This window comes from Mixophyes fleayi, chromosome 4 (genome assembly GCF_038048845.1).
Source record: "Mixophyes fleayi isolate aMixFle1 chromosome 4, aMixFle1.hap1, whole genome shotgun sequence".
Classification (NCBI taxonomy): Eukaryota; Metazoa; Chordata; class Amphibia; order Anura; family Limnodynastidae; genus Mixophyes; species Mixophyes fleayi.
This window is the reverse complement of record NC_134405.1, coordinates 26,097,073-26,117,076: the sequence shown is the minus strand read 5'-3', so window position 1 is coordinate 26,117,076 and position 20,004 is coordinate 26,097,073. Positions and strand designations below refer to the sequence as shown.

The following is a 20,004-nucleotide window of genomic DNA, read 5'->3' as shown; positions in this document are numbered from 1 at the left end:
CAGGGAAACCGCCCTGGTAGGTATGCGGGGTAGAGACCCCCACACTGCCACCCCTCCTTTCTCTGTTTTAGCTATGACGCTGCTCAACTGCACTGGAGACTGGCAACAATCCTGCTACCCCTTTTGTGTCTTTCTGTGAAATGGCGCCGGATCTCTGGCGAAGGTGGTATTTAAAGAACCAAAACTTTTGAGATCCGATGATGTGACGATGACGTTTTGCCTCGTTTTCAGTTCCGAGGGCGCGCAAAAGTACTGAGCTGGCTCGGCTCGGTACTCAGATCGGCTATGTTCGGGTGGGCTCTATTTTCCGAAAATCAATCCTGAGCATCTCTAGACCAAACTATTATCGTAGTTCCCCTCCCACTGTGTCATCCATTAGCTGCTATTTCTTGGGCATTACTTGCCTTTAAAGCTGTGTTCAGATAAGACTCAACCCAGATATAGAGCAAAGCACTGGTCGTGGAAAAGTTCAGATGGTGTAAATGCTACAGGGACATACATGTGTAGATATTACGCAGACATATAAAATGTGTAGTGATGTCACAATCAAGTATAACAGGTGTAAAATTTGCAGGAACATGCAATACCTTTGGAAATGTTACATGAACATGTATGTATGTAGATATTGCAGGCACATGTAATACATTTAGATTTTACAGACACAAAAAATAAGTGTGTATGTGTAACAAGACCATACACTACGGGTAGATATGACACTGTGTACGGCAGGAAGTTCTGAAACATTTGCATTTCTACACTTGATGCATTCCACTGACAGTTACATGATCTGGCTGGTGAGTAATGTCTCTATGCTGTGGTTTGTAGACCTGCTTATTGTGCTGGTACTGTATATACTGCAATGTCATGTCAGAGAGCTGGTACTGTATATACTGCTATCTCAGAGAGCTGGTACTGTATATACTGCTATGTCACATCAGAGAACTTGTACTGTATATACTGCTATGTCAGAGAGCTGGTACTGTATATACTGCTATGTTATGTCAGAGAGCTGGTAATGTATATACTGCTATGTTATGTCAGAGAGCTGGTACTGTATATACTGCTATGTTATGTCAGAGAGCTGGTACTGTATATACTGCTATGTCATGTCAAAGAGCTGGTACTGTATATACTGTTATGTCAGAGAGCTGGTACTGTATATACTGCTATGTCACATCAGAGAACTTGTACTGTATATACTGCTATGTCAGAGAGCTGGTACTGTATATACTGCTATGTTATATCAGAGAGCTGGTACTGTATATACTGCTATGTCATGTCAGAGAGCTGGTACTGCATATACTGCTATGTTATGTCAGAGAGCTGGTACTGTATATACTGCTATCTCATGTCAAAGAGCTGGTACTGTATATACTGCTATGTCAGAGAGCTGGTACTGTATATACTGCTATGTCACATCAGAGAACTTGTACTGTATATACTGCTATGTCAGAGAGCTGATACTGTATATACTGCTATGTTATGTCAGAGAGCTGGTACTATATATACTGCTATGTCAGAGAGCTGGTACTGTATATACTGCTATGTTATGTCAGAGAGCTGGTACTGTATATACTGCTATGTCATGTCAGAGAGTTGGTACTGTATATACTGCTATGTTATGTCAGAGAGCTGGTACTGTATATACTGCTATGTCATGTCAGAGAGCTGGTACTGTATATACTGCTATGTTATGTCAGAGCTGGTACTGTATATACTGCTATGTCATGTCAGAGCTGGTACTGTATATACTGCTATGTCATGTCAGAGAGCTGGTACTGTATATACTGCTATGTCATGTCAGAGAGCTGGTACTGTATATACTGCTATGTCATGTCAGAGAGCTGGTACTGTATATACTGCTATATTATGTCATAGAGCTGGTACTGTATATACTGCTATGTCATGTCAGAGAGCTGGTAATGTATATACTGCTATGTCATGTCAGAGAGCTGGTACTGTATATACTGCTATGTCATGTCAGAGAGCTGGTACTGTATATACTGCTATGTCATGTCAGAGAGCTGGTACTGTATATACTGCTATGTCATGTCAGAGAGCTGGTACTGTATATACTGCTATGTCATGTCAGAGCTGGTACTGTATATACTGCTATGTCATGTCAGACAGCTGGTACTGTATATACTGCTATGTCATGTCAGAGAGCTGGTACTGTATATACTAGAGATGAGCGCACTCGGATTTCTGAAATCAGAGCCCACCCGAACGTTGCGGATCCGAGCCGGATCCGAGACAGATCCGGGTATTCCCACCAATTGCAAAACTGAAACCGAGGCTCTGAGTCATAATCCCGCTGTCAGATCTCGCGATACTCGGATCCTATAAATTCCCTGCTAGTCGCCGCCATCTTCACTCGGGCATTGATCAGGATAGAGGGAGGGTGTGTTAGGTGGTCCTCTGTCCTGCTATATCTCGTGCTGTTCAGTTCTGTGCTGTGCTGTGCTCTGTGTTCTGCTCAGTCCAGTGTTGCTGTGTCCTGTGCTCTGTCCTTCTGAGTTCAGTGGTGCTGCTGGGTCCTGTGCTGTGTCCTGTTCAGTCCAGTGGTGCTGTGTCCTGTGCTCTGTCCTTCTGAGTTCAGTGGTGCTGCTGGGTCCTGTGCTGTGTCCTGTTCAGTCCAGTGGTGCTGTGTCCTGTGCTCTGTCCTTCTGAGTTCAGTGGTGCTGCTGGGTCCTGTGCTGTGTCCTGTTCAGTCCAGTGGTGCTGTGTCCTGTGCTTTGTCCTTCTAAGGGCATTGTTATTTCCCCATTATTCCCAAATTATAAAAAATTTCAAAAAAAGTTATAAAAAAAATTACAAAAAAAGTAATTATATAAAAAAAAAAAAATATATCCCAAAACAATCCTGCAGTATAAGTCCATTGGTACTGCTATATTACAAAGTTCACTGATTCAGCAGTATAAGTCTAGTGGTACTGCAATATTACAAAGTTCACTGATTTTGCAGTATAAGTCCATTGGTACTGCTATATTACAAAGTTCACTGATTTTGCAGTATAAGTCCATTGGTACTGCTATATTACAAAGTTCACTCATTCTGCAGTATAAGTCCATTGGTACTGCAATATTACAAAGTTCACTAATTCTGCAGTATAAGTCCAGTGGTACTGCAATACTACAAAGTTCACTCATTCTGCAGTATAAGTCCATTGGTACTGCAATATTACAAAGTTCACACATTCTGCAGTATAAGTCCATTGGTACTGCCATATTACAAAGTTCACACATTCTGCAGTATAAGTCCATTGGTACTGCAATATTACAAAGTTCACTCATTCTGCAGTATAAGTCCAGTGGTACTGCAATATTACAAAGTTCACTCATTCTGCAGTATAAGTCCAGTGGTACTGCAATATTACAAAGTTCACTCATTCTGCAGTATAAGTCCAGTGGTACTGCAATATTACAAGGTTCACTCATTCTGCAGTATAAGTCCATTGGTACTGCCATATTACAAAGTTCACACATTCTGCAGTATAAGTCCATTGGTACTGCTATATTACAAAGTTCACTCATTCTGCAGTATAAGTCCATTGGTACTGCAATATTACAAAGTTCACTCATTCTGCAGTATAAGTCCAGTGGTACTGCAATATTACAAGGTTCACTCATTCTGCAGTATAAGTCCATTGGTACTGCAATATTACAAAGTTCACTCATTCTGCAGTATAAGTCCAGTGGTACTGCAATATTACAAGGTTCACTCATTCTGCAGTATAAGTCCATTGGTACTGCAATATTACAAGGTTCACTCATTCTGCAGTATAAGTCCATTGGTACTGCAATATTTCAAAGTTCACTGATTCAGCAGTATAAGTCCATTGTTGTTACTGCCATATTACAAATTTCACTGATTCTGCAGTATAAGTCCAGTGGTACTGCTGTATAACTCCAGTCCAGTGGTACTCTCCTGTGCCGCAGATAATTTGTAAAAGCTTTGCCGAGTGTGTGTAGTTATGTTTTACAGGTTTTAAGAAGAGGCACAACACTGACAACCTGTTAGAGAAACTGAGGGAAATAATCTCTCTGTGGCTCACCCCACTTAGACTCTCCTGGGGATTCGAATAACTGCCATTTCTATTACTACCTTCTTTCTTTCTCTATTTAAAAAAAACCAAAACTGTCATTTCTATTACTACGTTAATTGTTTGTGCAGTCACAAAAAAGAGGAACTGCGCCCTTAACTGCTATGTTGGTTTTAGACGTCCATCGGGTGTCCGCCATCTGTGCACTGGAATTCAGACCAGTTGAGGGTTTTATTATTATATTGTGGCCCCGGTACCAAATTGGGTACCGGGGCCACTCCACTACGCAGTCCAGATACTTGTTTGGTGGAATTCAGAACAATTGTTTTTTTTTTATTATATTGTGGGGACCACTCCACTACACAGTCCAGATACTATTTTGGTGGAATTCAGACCAGTTGAGGGTTTTTTTATTATATTGTGGGGACCACTCCACTACGCAGTCCAGATACTTTTTTGGTGGAATTCAGACCAGTTGAGGGTGATATATTGTGGCCCCGGTACCAAATTGGGTACCGGGACCACTCCACTATGCAGTCCAGAAAGCTACCTCTGTGAAACGTTTTGGACTAAAAACAATATTGTGAGGTGTGAGGGTGTTCAGAATAGACTGGAAATTAGTGGAAATGATTGCTATTGAATGTTATTGAGGTTAATAATAGCGTAGGAGTGAAAATAAGCCCAAAAACTTGATTTTGGAACTTTTTATGCTTTTTTCAAAATAAATCCGAATCCAAAACCTTAAATCCGAACCAAAACCTTTCGACAGGTGTTTTGCGAAACAAATCCAAACCCAAAACATCAAGCAAATCCGAACCCAAAACACAAAACACGAGACACCAAAAGGGGCCGGTGCACATCCCTAGTATATACTGCTATGTCATGTCAGAGAGCTGGTACTGTATATACTGCTATGTTATGTCAGAGAGCTGGTACTGTATATACTGCTATGTCATGTCAGAGAGCTGGTACTGTATATACTGCTACGTCATGTCAGAGAGCTGGTACTGTATATACTGCTATGTCATGTCAGAGAGCTGGTACTGTATATACTGCTATGTCATGTCAGAGAGCTGGTACTGTATATACTGCTATGTTATGTCAGAGAGCTGGTACTGTATATACTGCTATGTTATGTCAGAGAGCTGGTACTGTATATACTGCTATGTCATGTCAGAGAGCTGGTACTGTATATACTGCTATGTTATTTCAGAGAGCTGGTACTGTATATACTGCTATGTCATGTCAGAGAGCTGGTACTGTATATACTGCTATGTCAGAGAGCTGGTACTGTATATACTGCTATGTCATGTCAGAGAGCTGGTAATGTATATACTGCTATGTCATGTCAGAGAGCTGGTACTGTATATACTGCTATGTCATGTCAGAGAGCTGGTACTGTATATACTGCTATGTCATGTCAGAGAGCTGGTACTGTATATACTGCTATGTCATGTCAGAGAGCTGGTACTGTATATACTGCTATGTTATGTCAGAGAGCTGGTACTGTATATACTGCTATGTCATGTCAGAGCTGGTACTGTATATACTGCTATGTCAGAGCTGGTACTGTATATACTGCTACGTCATGTCAGAGAGCTGGTACTGTATATACTGCTATGTCATGTCAGAGAGCTGGTACTGTATATACTGCTATGTCATGTCAGAGCTGGTACTGTATGTACTGCTATGTCATGTCAGAGAGCTGGTACTGTATATACTGCTATGTCATGTCAGAGCTGGTACTGTATATACTGCTATGTCATGTCAGAGAGCTGGTACTGTATATACTGCTATGTCATGTCAGAGCTGGTACTATATATACTGCTATGTTATGTCAGAGAGCTGGTACTGTATATACTGCTATGTTATGTCAGAGAGCTGGTACTTTATATACTGCTATGTTATGTCAGAGCTGGTACTGTATATACTGCTATGTCATGTCAGAGAGCTGGTACTGTATATACTGCTATGTCATGTCAGAGAGCTGGTACTGTATATACTGCTATGTCATGTCAGAGAGCTGGTACTGTATATACTGCTATGTCATGTCAGAGAGCTGGTACTGTATATACTGCTATGTCATGTCAGAGAGATGGTACTGTATATACTGCTATGTCATGTCAGAGCTGGTACTGTATATACTGCTATGTTATGTCAGAGAGATACCACGGCCCGCACATCAAGTGGCCCATCATACCTCCGGGTCTAGACCAGCACACCCGCACCAGTTACAAGAACTCGTGCACCTCCAATCACACACACTCGAGTTAATTCCATAACTCGGGCAACGAGAACACCTGATCCAGCAGCCGGGACTGGGTGGGATGGCTGCTTCTCTGGATCCTAAGAGGTCTGTATGACTCCAGCACGGTGGCTCAGTGGTTAGCACTTCTGCCTAACAGCACTGGGGTCATGAGTTCAATTCCCAACCATAGCCTCATCTGTGAGGAGTTTGTATGTTCTCCCCGTGTTTGCACGGGTTTCCTCCAGGTGCTCCGGTTTCCTCCCACACTCCAAAAACATACTAGTAGGTCAATTGGCTACTAACAAATTGACCCTAGTCTGTGTCTGCGTGTGTGTGTTAGGGAATTTAGACTGTAAGCTCCAATGGGGCAGGCACTGATGTGAGTTCTCTGTATAGCGCTGCAGAATTAGTGGCGCTATATAAATAAATGATGATGATCTTGTCCCTTTATAGTCTATCCCGTTGATCCTGCCCCCTTTATAACCTGCACATAGGCGTCACCAGCCTCAGCTTTTAATCTCCCTCGGGCTTAGTCCATTCCTCAGTTCTAAATACAGCTATGTCAGATAGATGATAATATATATACTACTTTGTCAGAGAGCTGGTACTGTGATGTCTATGAGAGCTGCTGTTATGCGAGTGCATATACTGTGCAGAATAGCATCATTCATCAATGTTAGAATATAACGGTCACTATCTTGTTACTTCTGCCTCTATGAGAACATAAAAAAACAACTATTACCATAAAAATATATATATTTCTCTTGCCCATAAAGACTTCTTCCGCACTGATACACACTATGGAATAAGAGGATATAATGTGTACGATGCTGGACATGCTCTGTTTACCCCACTGCCCGGGTATTTTGGAGTAGCGTGACACCTTAGAAATAGACAGCAATGATGTAACAATAAAATACACACAAAGCAGAGGCATGCTGGGAATTGACTTATTCCAGCTAAATATTTATTTAGAATGTAACTATAAACTACTCAAAACAGCCGTAAACTTTCCTCTGTGTCCTGTCCACCCTATAAGCCTAAATATGGCATATTAGCACATCTTTGTGGTTGCTAGTTATGCGGTTTGTATAGGGAGGAATTGAAGTTATAATGCAGGACACATTTCTAGTGATGTGGGTTGGATAGAAAAGTATTAAAGTTATAATACAGGACATATTACTAGCCATGTGGTTTGGATAGGATGATGTTGAATTTAAAATGCAGGACACATTGCTAGTGATGTTGTTAAGATTGGAAGATATTGAAGTTATAATGCAGGACACGTTGCTAGTGATGTCAGTTATATAGAAAGGTACTGAAGTTATAATTCAGGACGCATTGCTGGTTATTTTGGTTGAATAATAACTGTGACAGGATGGACCTCCTGTGCCACCCTGTCCGTTGTGGGTGGGGACCGGCTGGCCTTGCCTTGCCACTGTCCCCTTTCTTTATCCCAAATTGTGCCACTCTAACCGCAGTAGGAGGGACCTGCTGCCACCACTAGGCTTGTTCACCTTCCTAGGAACGCTTCCTTCAGGGGAACTCTCGCTGCTAGGGTACCCGCTTGCTGGGCACATGGCCTGGTACACCTGACCTCTGGCCTTCAGATCAGAGTTGCTGTGGAGGGGTTCCCCCTGTCCTATCATACTGGCCAGAGCTGCAAGTAACGGTCAGAGCGTTGGTACTGGATTGTTGGGCAACCTCAGAACAGCCGGATAACAGATTGGTCTAATCTGTAGGTCACAGGAATTTGCGCAGGTAAGTAGGCGTCAAAGCAGGATCTTGAAACAGTGATGTTTCATTAGCTCAAGTGTCCTAATAAGGACAGTTAAACTAGTTTGTGGTACTAGTGATCTTTTAAGAGTTACAGATGGAATAATAATACATTACATGGTCAAACAGTCCTCCTTTTATCCAGATTTACACACATACCCTGGTAGGTGGTAATCCAGACTCCTGCCCCTTTAATCAATCCAGACTGCTTTATAAAGCCTGCACATAAATCAGCCTAGAGGGCTTAACATCTTTTTACATAGCTGCTAGTGGCACTACAACGTCTGACATATTACATCAGATCTTAGGATGTAAAATCCTCTACACTTGGAGTTAACGTAATTGTATACTTTTAACAAAATGTTTACTAATCTGTGATTTCCATAAACCTGGTTCCTGTTGCATTGTTCAGAGGTTTCCTCTGTAACAAGGCAAGATAACTGGTAACAACTCCCTGATGTGCATTCGAGTGTTTGTCACTCACAGATGAAAAAGATCTAATTAGCCTTAATGGGCTTTCCTCTAGCAAAGTTGAAAAACCAAATAATGACATACTGTCTCAGAAGTTGCAAATCAAGGCGACAGAAATCAATGCATTTCCTATACAGAAATACAACACAATATATTAAAATCAGTAAATTTGCAAAGATATACAGAGGTGCACTGCACCCCTAATTAAAATAGATATCTACTATAAGTTATTTCTACGTGATCCAGCCATAATATCTTAATGACGTTTGTGGGGAAATGAGGTATTAATATCACCTCAACCTATCAACTGCGGACTATGAAAACATATACTTTTTCTAGCCCTCTAGTTCGCCATATTTCTCAGTCATACTTAGACTTTTGTATATTCTAATAAAAGGTCTGCCAGCATATATCGTTATCTTGCAGACTAGTCCATTGTTTCAGTCTAGGCAAAAGGGTTATTGTCCATCAGTCCTGTATGAATGTACAGCACACCAGGGGGTCTCTTGTCTTTGATTAGATGTGAGCTTGATGTTTAATTACAGAGGACTGCATTGTGTATTTAAATGTAAATGTGTCTGGATTGTGATCTCTCCTGTTTTAACAAACTCTGCTGTATAGCCAAAGAACAATAACTGTCCCTAATTAAATCAGGAGTGACTCGTCTGCTATCCCTTTGGCTGTATGTTTATCTGTGAAAAGGTAAACACAGAAAAGGACCAATCAGGCAGGTCCTGAATTTCTGATGAGGTCATTTTTGGGCTTAAAAGAGAGCTCTAGAGGACAACAAATTGGCATTCACTCCCAAGTGATAGCTGAAATCAGGCTGGCGTTGAGATATAGATCTCTGCCCATGACAGGAACGGAACAATCAGTCCCTGGAGTACTGCCGTTGCCATGATCTACCTCTCTAGGTCTTGGGGAGCTGTGTGTCCGCCAAAAGCGGAGTGACAGTGACTCAAGGCCGTTACCTTTGCTGGTAGCCTTAAAGGAGAGAGGGGGATAAGCTTGGATTGGTAGACAGCAGTCCCTGAGAGTGAAAAGGATACTGGTGAGATGTTTTCATTATACCCTGTATGTTGTCTGTGCCAGACTGTAGTGCTATTTGTTGCAAGTTATTATTTAAATATGGTAATTGCTGTTTCGTGCTACCTTTCTGCTAAATAAACTTATTAGTTTTATTTCGGATATTTGCCTGGGTGATTTTGAACCTTGGACAGGTACCGGGTAGGCCAGCTGTGCGGCACAGAAGGTTACTTTAAGCCCAGTTTCCTCACATTTTGGGGCAGCGGTGGGATCACCCAGTCCCGGTTAGGAAAGCCAGGTAGAGCTGCAGGGGATCACACACACCAGGTGTGGTCCAGAGCTCTGCGAATGTCCGAAGCACCAAACCTGCACACTACAGTCTGTAGCATAGTTGCTTGGGTACCAGTAACTAGTAGTTGGAAGCTGCAAAAGGCTCCAATAGGAGCAAGGGTACTGGCTCGGGGTCAGTGCGTTCACCCTTTGGGCAGTACAGAATAGTGGGTCGTGTCTCACAAGGAGGATCACAGACAGGTGACCTCGGCATTAGGCTAGGATTATGGTCCGCCTAGATGCGAGATAAGTGTGGCACTTGGGTGTAATCCAGTGCAAGAAAAGTACTGGCATGGTAAGGGTGCGAATGCCTACTGGCAGTACTGAGTGTGGGACCGTGTGCCCAGGTAAAAGACACAGGGCCTAAAGTGGTAACGGTGATGCATTTAGGTGCAAGCTTGGAGAGGGTTGGTACACCATGCAAGTCGGAGTGAGAAGAGTGCTCTTGTAAGTAAAGGACTGAGTAAAGTGCTGGACAGGTGTTTGCCGGGGAGTAACATTGGCCCCCGGGAACAACCAAGTATATCCTGAGTGAAGTGAGAGCAGGACAGAACCCTGCCACAGATACTGTTCAAGGCCCGGAAGCCCTTGGAGTAGAGTTTGTGGTAGTGGGTCGCAGCCCCACCGTGTATGAGAGTGGGTAGGAGCCCCACTGAAGACGTATAACGCCTGCAGTAGGTTGGAGCTACGATCCTAATACAGAGCAGCCTGGCAGTGGGTCCGTGCACCCAGCCAGCAGTGTGAGATTTTGGCCAAGGCCTTGAGATTTGGGAATGAGTAGTGGGTTTCAGCCCCACAGATTATGCAGTGGTGGGTCGTAACCCCCACAGCAAGTAGAGTGGGTCCCAACCCCACAGAGTACACTGCATTGGGTCGTAGCCCAACTGCAAGTAGAGTGGGTCCCAGCCCCACAGCAAGTAGAGTAAGTCCCAGCCCCACAGAGTATGCTGCAGTGGCTCATAGCCCAGCTGCGAGTAGAGTGGGTCCCAACCCCACAGCAAGTAGTGTGGGTATCAGCCCCACCATAAAGATGGCCCTGAAAAAGGGAACAGAGAGCCATAGCAGTAACAGCACAAGGACAAGCATATATGGAGGCACCCCATTATACTTCCAGGACCCAGAGCTGCTGCTGTCCCTCACAGATAAATGGGTACTGTTCGCCCTGAGAGCGCCTCTACATGGTCTGGAATGAAGTCAGCAGCTGGATTGGAGTTCGCAAGCAGGAAAATTTGGAAATTCTGTTTTAAGTATTTGTGCAATGTCAGGCAGAGGCCAGAGCCGGACACATGGTGAAATTGCCTGAGTGGAAGTAGGCGCTGGAGTGGACAGCCCATAAGATGTTACAATTGGGCCAAGAGATTTGAGCGCTTAGTTCAGAGGTTCCAGGTCAACAGGGAGAGGAGACTGACCTCAACCAGATGGATAATAGGAAGCGACACCTGCTAACCCTTCTCTCCTCTCTGGGGGAAGGTCACAGCGAAACGCTCAATGAGCAGCCTGAGCTGTGTTACGACTGGCCATTTCCAGGCTTGGAGGATGAGGACTGGGCAAGTGAATTCCAACCACAAGCTGCCTTGAATGCTACACTGGGGGAGATGAGCATCGAACAGGTGAATTCCAGGTTACACAGACTGCAACTCCCGTCCAAGGGAGAAAGACACAGAGTGGACAGTATGGAACCAGCAGGGAACACTTGCCCTGATCATGGGGACATCAGGAGTTGTCACTTGCAAACACTCCTTTTATTTCGGGAAGAAGCCACATTGTCGGAGACCATGGAAGATTTCCAGGAGGAGGTCAGTGCGTCCACAAGTGATGCATTGGAGCCTGTCCTTGCCTTGACATCTAGGGCTGCCCAGCATGTTCAGCCGGGGAAGGTCCCAAGTGCAGTTAGGCTGGCAGGGATAAGAACAGAGGAGGCTGAGCATGTTGTCGCCACCGCTGTATTACATTGGCAGGAAGAGAGTTGGAGTGATACAGTAACCTCCCTGCAGCCTGCTGTAAACCTGGGTACTGCAACCGAGATTCCAACAGAGTTGCACCCAGGAAATGGCACTGGTTTCCCCAGTCCAGTTAACCCTCCCTCTGTGGTAAAAACACTCCCTCCTGATGCGCCAGAGGCGATGTAGGTAAGCACGGGCAGTGAGAAGCCCCTAGGTACCCCAACTTTTGTTCCAGATTATTTTGGATGTTTTGGGAAGAGAACTCGGGCCCAGATTTTTTGGATGGCATTCTGCTGGGACTGCTCAAAGTTTTAACTTTAAACAGTGGATACATGGCTTTTAAGGGTGGAGAGCTGACTACAGGACCTTTAGGTCTGTTTACTCCGCTGCAGCCAACCAGGACTTATTGGGTGGGAAGGGCCAGTGGAGAATGCTGAGCAGTAACCCTGTTTCCCCATATAAATTTGCTGGGGGTTGTGAATTCTATGAACACAGACCAGTGGAGAAAGAAATGGTGATTTTGGCGTTTGCCCCAGTGCTCCTCAGTGACTGCACTGGCTGAGACTTGTGTAGTGCTACCGGACATATTGACATGTACTGTTTCACTTGACACTTGTCCAATCAAGCAGGCCCTTCCACCATGGGATTTGTTTGACCCAATTCCCTGGGACAATGGTGGGGAACTCAGAAATTATAGACTGCGGCTTACAAACCTAGGTGACACTTCAGCGGCTCAATTCAGTGGCTTAGGCCAAAGACTTTGGACTTAGGGAGGAAGTTGCTTGGGGCATACCACAGCCACCCTGGAACAGGGCTAAAAAATTGGAGCAGGAATGTGGGGAAACAAGGTATTAATATTACCTCAACCTGTCAACTGCGGACTATAAAAACATATACTTTTTCTAGCCGTCTGGTTCCCCATATTTTTCAGTCATAATTAGACTTATATGTGTATATTCTATTTTGAAAGTAGTAAAAGGTCTGTCAGCATTTATAGGTATCTTGCAGACTAGTCCATTGTTTCAGTTTAGGCAAAAGGGTTATTGTCCACCAGTCCTGTATGAATGTACAGCACACCAGGGGGTCTCTTGTCTTTGTTTAGATGTGAGCTTGATGTTTCATTACAGAGGACTGCATTGTGTCTTTAAATGTAAATGTGTCTGGATTGTGATCTCTCCTGTTTTAACAAACTCTGCTGTATAGCCACAGAACAATGTCTGTCCCTAATTAAATCAGGAGTGACTCATCTGCTATCCCTTTGGCTGTATGTTTATCTGTGATAAGGTAAACACAGAAAAGGACCAATCAGGCAGGTCCTGAAATTTCTGATGAGGTCATTTTTGGGCTTAAAAGAGAGGTCTAGAGAACAGCAAATTGGCATTCACTCTCAAGTGATAGTTGAAGTCAGGCTGGCGTTGAGATATAGATCTCTGCCCCTGACAGGAACGGAACAATCGGTCCCTGGAGTACTGCCAATGCCCTGATCTACCTCTCTAGGTCTTGGGGAGCTGTGTGTCCGCCAAAAGTGGAGTGACAGTGACTCAAGGCTGCTACCTTTGCTGGTAGCCTTAAAGGAGAGAGGGGGATAAGGTTGGATTGGTAGACAGCTGGGATACTGGTGAAGTGTTTTCACTATACCCTGTTTGTTGTCTGTGACATACTGTACCTGGTAGGTACCGGGTAGGCTAGCTGTGCGGCACAGAAAGCTACGTTAAACCCGGTTTCCTCACAACGTTATAATGCAGGACATAGTGATATTGGTTGGATAGAAAGGAACTGAAGTTATAAAGTAGGACGTATTACTAGTGATGTTGGTTGGATAGGAAGTTATTGAAGTTATAATGAGGTACACATTGCTAGTGATGTTGGTTGAATAATTAGGTATGGACATTATAAAAGAGGACGCATTGCTGGTGATGTTGGTTGGATAATTAGGTATAGAAGCTATAATGCAGGATGCATTACTAGTGATGTTATTTAGATAATAACTTATAGAAGTTATAATGCAGAAACTAGTGATGTTATTTAGATAATAACTTATAGAAGTTATAATGCAGGACACATTGCTAGTGATGTTGTTTGGATAATTAGGTATTGCAGTTATAATGCAGGACACATTGCTAGTGATGTTATTTAGATAATAACTTATATTATTATTATTATTATCGTTTATTTGTAAAGCGCCACAAGGTTTCCGCAGCGCCGTACATGGTACAAACAGTAGACTATACAGGGTAAGACAGTACAGAACAATAAACACAAAGTACCAGTACTTCAGAAACTCCAGGCAGGCAGATACAGTAGAGGCGGAGTGGAAGAACAGGTATGGAGACAGGAGGGAAGATGGGCCCTGCTCATACGAGCTTACATCCTAAGGGAGGGTAAACAGAATCAGGTACATAAGGGAGCCAGTGAAGCAACGGGGAGAGAGAAAGGGGCAGGGGAGAACCAGAAGAGGTGAGGAGGTTGCAGTAGTCGAGACGGGAGATGATGAGAGCATGGATGATAGTTTTGGTGGCATCTTGAGAGAGGAAGGGACGGATGCGGGCAATGTTACGGAGTTGGAAGCGACAGGCTTGGGCAAGGGATTGAATGTGGGGGGCAAAAGAGAGAGAGGAGTCGAGAGTGACACCTAGGCAGCGGAGTTGGGTGACAGAGGAGATAGTGGAGTTGTTAACAACGATAGAGAGGTCATGGTGGGAAGGGAGCCTGGGTGGGGGAAAGACAATGAGTTCGGTTTTGGAGATGTTAATTTTAGGAAAGCGAGAGGACATCCAGGATGAGATGGCTGAGAGGCAGTCAGTTTCACGAGAGAGGAGGGAGGAGGAAAGATCAGGAGAAGAGATGTAGAGTTGAATATCATCAGCATATAGGTGATACTGAAGACCGAAAGAGGAGATGAGAGCCCCAAGGGAGGAAGTATAGAGCGAAAAGAGTAAAGGGCCAAGAACAGAGCCCTGAGGGACTCCAACAGGGAGAGGGGAGGGGGTGGAGGAAGAACCAGACGTGGATACGGAGAAGGAGCGATTAGCAAGGTATGAGGTGAACCAGGCATCGACATAGCCAGAGAGGCCGAGTGAGAGAAGAGTTTGCAGTAGGAGGGGGTGGTCCACGGTGTCGAAGGCCGCGGAGAGGTCTAGGAGGATGAGTATGGAGTAGTGACCCTTGGATTTGGCTGATAGGAGATCATCGGTAACTTTAGCCAGGGCCGTTTCAGTGGAGTGGAGGGGGTGGTAGCCGGATTGGAGAGGGTCAAGGAGGGAGTTGTCAGAGAGGTGTCTGGTGAGGCGGCTGCAGACAATCCGCTCAAGTAATTTGGAGGCATATGGGAGAAGAGAGTTAGGGCGGTAGTTAGCAAGAGAGGTGGGGTCGAGATTGGGTTTCTTAAGGATAGGGGAGATAAGAGCGTGTTTGAATGAGGATGGGACAACACCAGAGGAGAGTGATAGGTTGAAGAGGTGTGCGAGGTAGAAGCAGGCAGTAGGAGAGAGAGAGCGAAGGAGGTGGGAGGGGAAGGGATCAAGAGGACAGGTAGAGGGTGGAGAGGAAAGAATAAGGGAGCGAACTTCTTCACCTGATGTGGGGATGAAGGAGGACCACAGCTGGTTGATGGTGGGAGGTGAAGCGGTGGGAGTGGGGGGAGAGGGGTGGAAGGAGGAGATGTTGTGTCTAATGGCTTCAATTTTGGAGGAGAAAAAGGAGGCGAAGTCAGACGCCGAGAGGGAAGGCGGGACAGTGGGAGGGGCGGGAGAGGAGGGAGTTGAATGTGGCAAAGAGGCGGCGGGGGTTGGAGGACTGAGAAGAGATGAGCGACTTGAAGAAGGATTGTTTAGCGAGGGACAGGGCAGAGCAGAAAGAGGAGAGGATGAATTTGAAGTGAAGGAAGTCAGCCAGGGAACGAGATTTCCTCCAGAGGCGTTCAGCTGTGCGAGAGCACTTTTGGAGGGAGCGGGTGAGTTTGGAGTGCCAGGGTTGGGGAGTAAGGCGACGACGGCAGATAGAAGAGGCCAGGGCGATGGTGTCCAGGGCAGTAGTGAGGGATTGGTTGTAGAGAGAGGATGCCTGATCAGGGCAGGCCAGAGAGGGAAGGGGTGATAGGAGAGTTTCAAGAGAGGCGGAGAAGGAGATGGGGTCAATGGCATCAAGATTGCGCCTGGTGAGGGTGGCTTTAGGCGAGGTGGGAGAAGGGGAGGAGGACAAAGAGAAGGAGAGGAGATGGTGGTCGGAGAGTGGGAAGGGAGAGTTGGAGAAGTCAGAGAGATCACAAAGGTGAGAGAAGACAAGGTCGAGGGAGTGACCAAGACAGTGGGTAGGGGAGGAGGTCCACTGAGTGAGGCCAAGGGAGGAGGAAAGAGTGAGAAGTTTGATGGTGGCAGGGTCAGAACAGTTGTCAACAGGGATGTTAAAGTCGCCCAGTATAATGGAGGGCAGGTCAGAGGAAAGATAGTGGGGGAGCCAGGCGGCGAAGTTGTCGAGAAAAAGAGAGGTAGGGCCAGGGGGACGGTAGATGACGGAGACACGGAGGTGGATGGGGGAGAAGAGCCGAATGGAGTGGACTTCAAAGGAGGAGAAGGTGAGGGAAGGTAGAGTGGGTATGACCCGAAAAGTGCAGTAAGGGGATAGGAGGAGGCCCACTCCCCCACCTGGACGCTCGTCTGGTCTGGTGGAGTGGGTGAAAGAGAGGCCCCATAGGAGAGAGCAGCAGGGGAGGCAGTATCAGAAGAAGTAAGCCAGGTTTCAGTTATGGCAAGAAGATTAAGAGAGTTAGAGATGAAGAGGTCGTGAATGGAGGACAGTTTGTTACGGACAGACCTGGAGTTCCAGAGGGCACACGAAAAAGGGAGGGATGAAGAAGAGGAGATATGGATGAGATTGTCAGGGTTGATGGAGCGAGGGGTGGGGTGAGAGATAGGATAGAGAGATATGGGCCCTTGGCGGGGGCTGGGGGAAAGGATGGGTATGGGAAAGGAGCGAGGCGGCATGATGAGAGACAGGGGAATAAGAGAACGGCCAGAGGAAGCGGGGAGGTGAGGGGAAGAAGTACAGAGAGGAGGGCAGCAGAAGGGAGTCCGAAGTGGAACAGATCAAATTAGAAACGGAGACAAAGCAGTGAAACCAATGAAAGCAATGTGGACAATGTAAAAGGAGAAGAGCAGTGGCAGTGGCATTATAGAAGTTATAATGCAAGACACATTACTAGTGATGTTGTTTGGATAATATCTTATGGAAGTTATAATGCAGGACACAATGCTAGTGATGTTGCTTGAATTCTTTGGTATAGACATTATAATACAGGATGCAATTCTTGTGATGTTGGTTGGATAGGAGGGTACTGAAGTTATAATGAAGCACATACATCAATCATCCACAACATTAAAACCACTGACAAGTGATGTGAATAACATGCATTACCTCGTTACAACGGCAACTGTCAAGGGGTGGGATATATTAGGCAGCAAGTGAACAGTCAGTTCGGGAATTTTATGTGATGGAAGAAGTAAAAATGGGCAAGCATAAGGATCTGAGCATCTTTAACAAGGGCCAAATTGTGATGGCTAGACGACTGGGTCAGAGCATCTCCAAAATGCCAGGTCTTATGGGGTGTTCTAAGTATGCATTGCTTAGTGTCTACTAAAAGTTGTTCATCAAGGAAGGATAACTGATTAACCGGAGATAGGGTCATGGGAGCCCAAGGCTCATTGATGCGGCTGGGGAGCGAATGCTAGCCCGTCTGGTCCAAACCTTCAGAAGAGCTTCTGTAACACAAATTGCTGAAAAAGTTAATGCTGGCTATGATAGAAAGGTGTCAGAACACAAAGTGCATTGCAGCTTGCTGCATATGGGGCTGCATAGCTGCAGATCAGTCAGAGTGTTCATGCTGATCGCTGTCCTCCTCCAAAAGTGCATTTAATGGCCATGTGAGTGCCACAACTGTAGGGCAGGGATCAGAACAAGAGAAGACAGCGGAATCCTTTGAACAATCCAGGAGTTAGGGCATTTAGAGATAGGGCAGCAAATCCGTTTAACAAAACTAAGGTTCAGCTGTGGAGAAGACAGCAATTCCTATAAACAATCTGGGTCAAACACTGATAGCAGAACAGGTCAGGATACAAGGCACACTAGGTCAGGCAGGAACTATCACCAGCATTGGCATGCTGCCAGGAAGAGGTTTATAAAGGCAGCAGCACCAATCAGAACTGCAGGATGATTAGCTGCAGGAGTGTTATAGGTGATTGCATACATGAGGCTTGCCAGATTGACAGCTGAATGAATCTTGTAACTATTTACCTAGTAACCGGCTGTATCAGTGAACTGCAGGAAAGATCCTACACATAGTAGTAACAGCAACTGCACAGTTGATAGATCAAGCAAACAGAAGAGCTCCTATTTCTTAACAACTGAAAATGTTGTTCAGGAATGGTTTGAGGAACATGACAAAGAGTTCAAGGTATTAACATGGACTTCAAATTCCCCAGATCTCAGTCGGACCAATCTTCGTGGGATGTGCTGGAAAAACAAGTCAGAGCCACGGAGGATCTGCCTCGCAACTTACAGGACTTAAAGGATCTGCTGCTAATGTCTTGGTACCAGACACCACAGGACACCTTCAGAGGTCTTTTAGAGTCCATGCCTCGACAGGTCAGAGCTGTTATGGTGGCACGAAGGGAACATAACCAATAAAACAATATTAGGCAGGTGGTTTAAATGTTGTGGATGATCGGTGTATTGCTAGTGATGTGGTTTCGATAGGAAGGAGTTGAAATGATAAAATAGGACACATTGCTAGTGATGTGGGCTGAATTGGAAGGTATTGAGGTTATAATACAGACACATTGCTAGTGATGTGGGTTGAATTAAAAGGTATTGAAATTAAAATGCAGACACATTGTTAGCGATGATGGTTGGATAGGAAGGGATTGAAAATATAATGCAGGAATTATTGCTATTCACGTTGGTTGAACAGGAAGGTATTGAAGTTATAATGCAGGACACAATGCTGGTGATGTTGGTTGGATAGGAAGGTATTGAAGAAACAATGAAAGATATATTGATAATGATGTGGGTTGCATAGGAAGGTATTGAAGTTATAATGCAGGACGCATTGCTGTTGATAGTTGGATAGGCAGATAATGAAGTTATAATGCAGGACATATGGTATTGATGTGGGTTTAATAGGAAGGTATTGAATTTATAATGCAGGACATATTGCTGGTGATGTTGCTTGGATAGGAAGATACTGACGTTATAATGCAGGACACACTTCAAGGGATGTGGGTTGAATAAGAAGGTATTGAAGAGATAATACAGGACACATTGCTAGTGATGTGGGTTGGATAGAAAGGTATTCAAGTTATAATGCAGGACATATGGGAGTGATGTGGGTTGGATAGGAAGCTATTGAAGTTATGATGTAGTACTCTTTGCTTGTGACGATAGTTGGATAGGAAGGTTTTCAAGTTATATGCAGGGCATCTTGCTAGTGGTGTGGGCGGTATTGAGGTTATAATGCAGAATATATTGCTAGTGAAGATAGTTTAATAGAACGGTGTTGAAGTTATAATGCAGGTTACATTGCTAGTGATGTTGGTTGAATAATAAGATATTGGATGTACAGACATGACCAAAAGTTTTGAGAATGACACAAATATTGTTTTTCACAAAGTTTGCTCCTTCTGTATTTTTAGACCTTTTGGTCAGATGTTGCTATGGTATACTGAAATAAAATTACAAGCATTTCATAAGTGTCAAAGGCTTTTATTGACAATTACATTAAGTTTATGCAAAGAGTCAATATTTGCAGTGTTGACCCTTCTTTTTGAAGACCTCTGCAATTCGCCCTGGCATGCTGTCAATCAACTTCTGTGTCACATGCTGACTGATGGCCGCCCATTCTTGCCTAATCAATGCTTGGAGTTTGTGAGAATTTGTGGGTTTTTGTTGGTCCACCCGCCTCTTGAAGATTGACCACAAGTTATCAATGGGATTAAGGACTGGGGAGTTTCCTGACCATGGACCCAAAATTTTGATGTATTGATCCTGAGCCACTTAGTTATCACTTTTACCTTATGGCAAGGTGCTCCATCATGCTGGAAAAGGCATTGTTCGTCACCAAACTGTTCTTGGATGGTTGGGAGAAGTGGCTCTTGGAGGATGTTTTGGTACCATTC

The 20,004-nt window shown here is 44.7% G+C and overlaps 1 protein-coding gene across 2 annotated transcripts in view; it reads left to right on the top strand.

Annotated features, from left to right (window-relative positions):
• The first annotated feature begins 759 nt into the window (after positions 1-759).
• LOC142149715 (lysophosphatidic acid receptor 4-like) overlaps positions 760-20,004 on the top strand; it is a 32,195-nt gene continuing 12,950 nt past the window's right edge. Inside the window, exon 1 of one of the 2 annotated variants that reach the window (XM_075205023.1) lies at positions 760-794. The gene's annotated coding sequence lies outside the window, so the exon portion shown is untranslated. Of the gene's footprint in view, positions 795-6,143; positions 6,396-20,004 lie in introns of those variants that run through there. The other variant, XM_075205022.1, reaches the window with a different exon arrangement.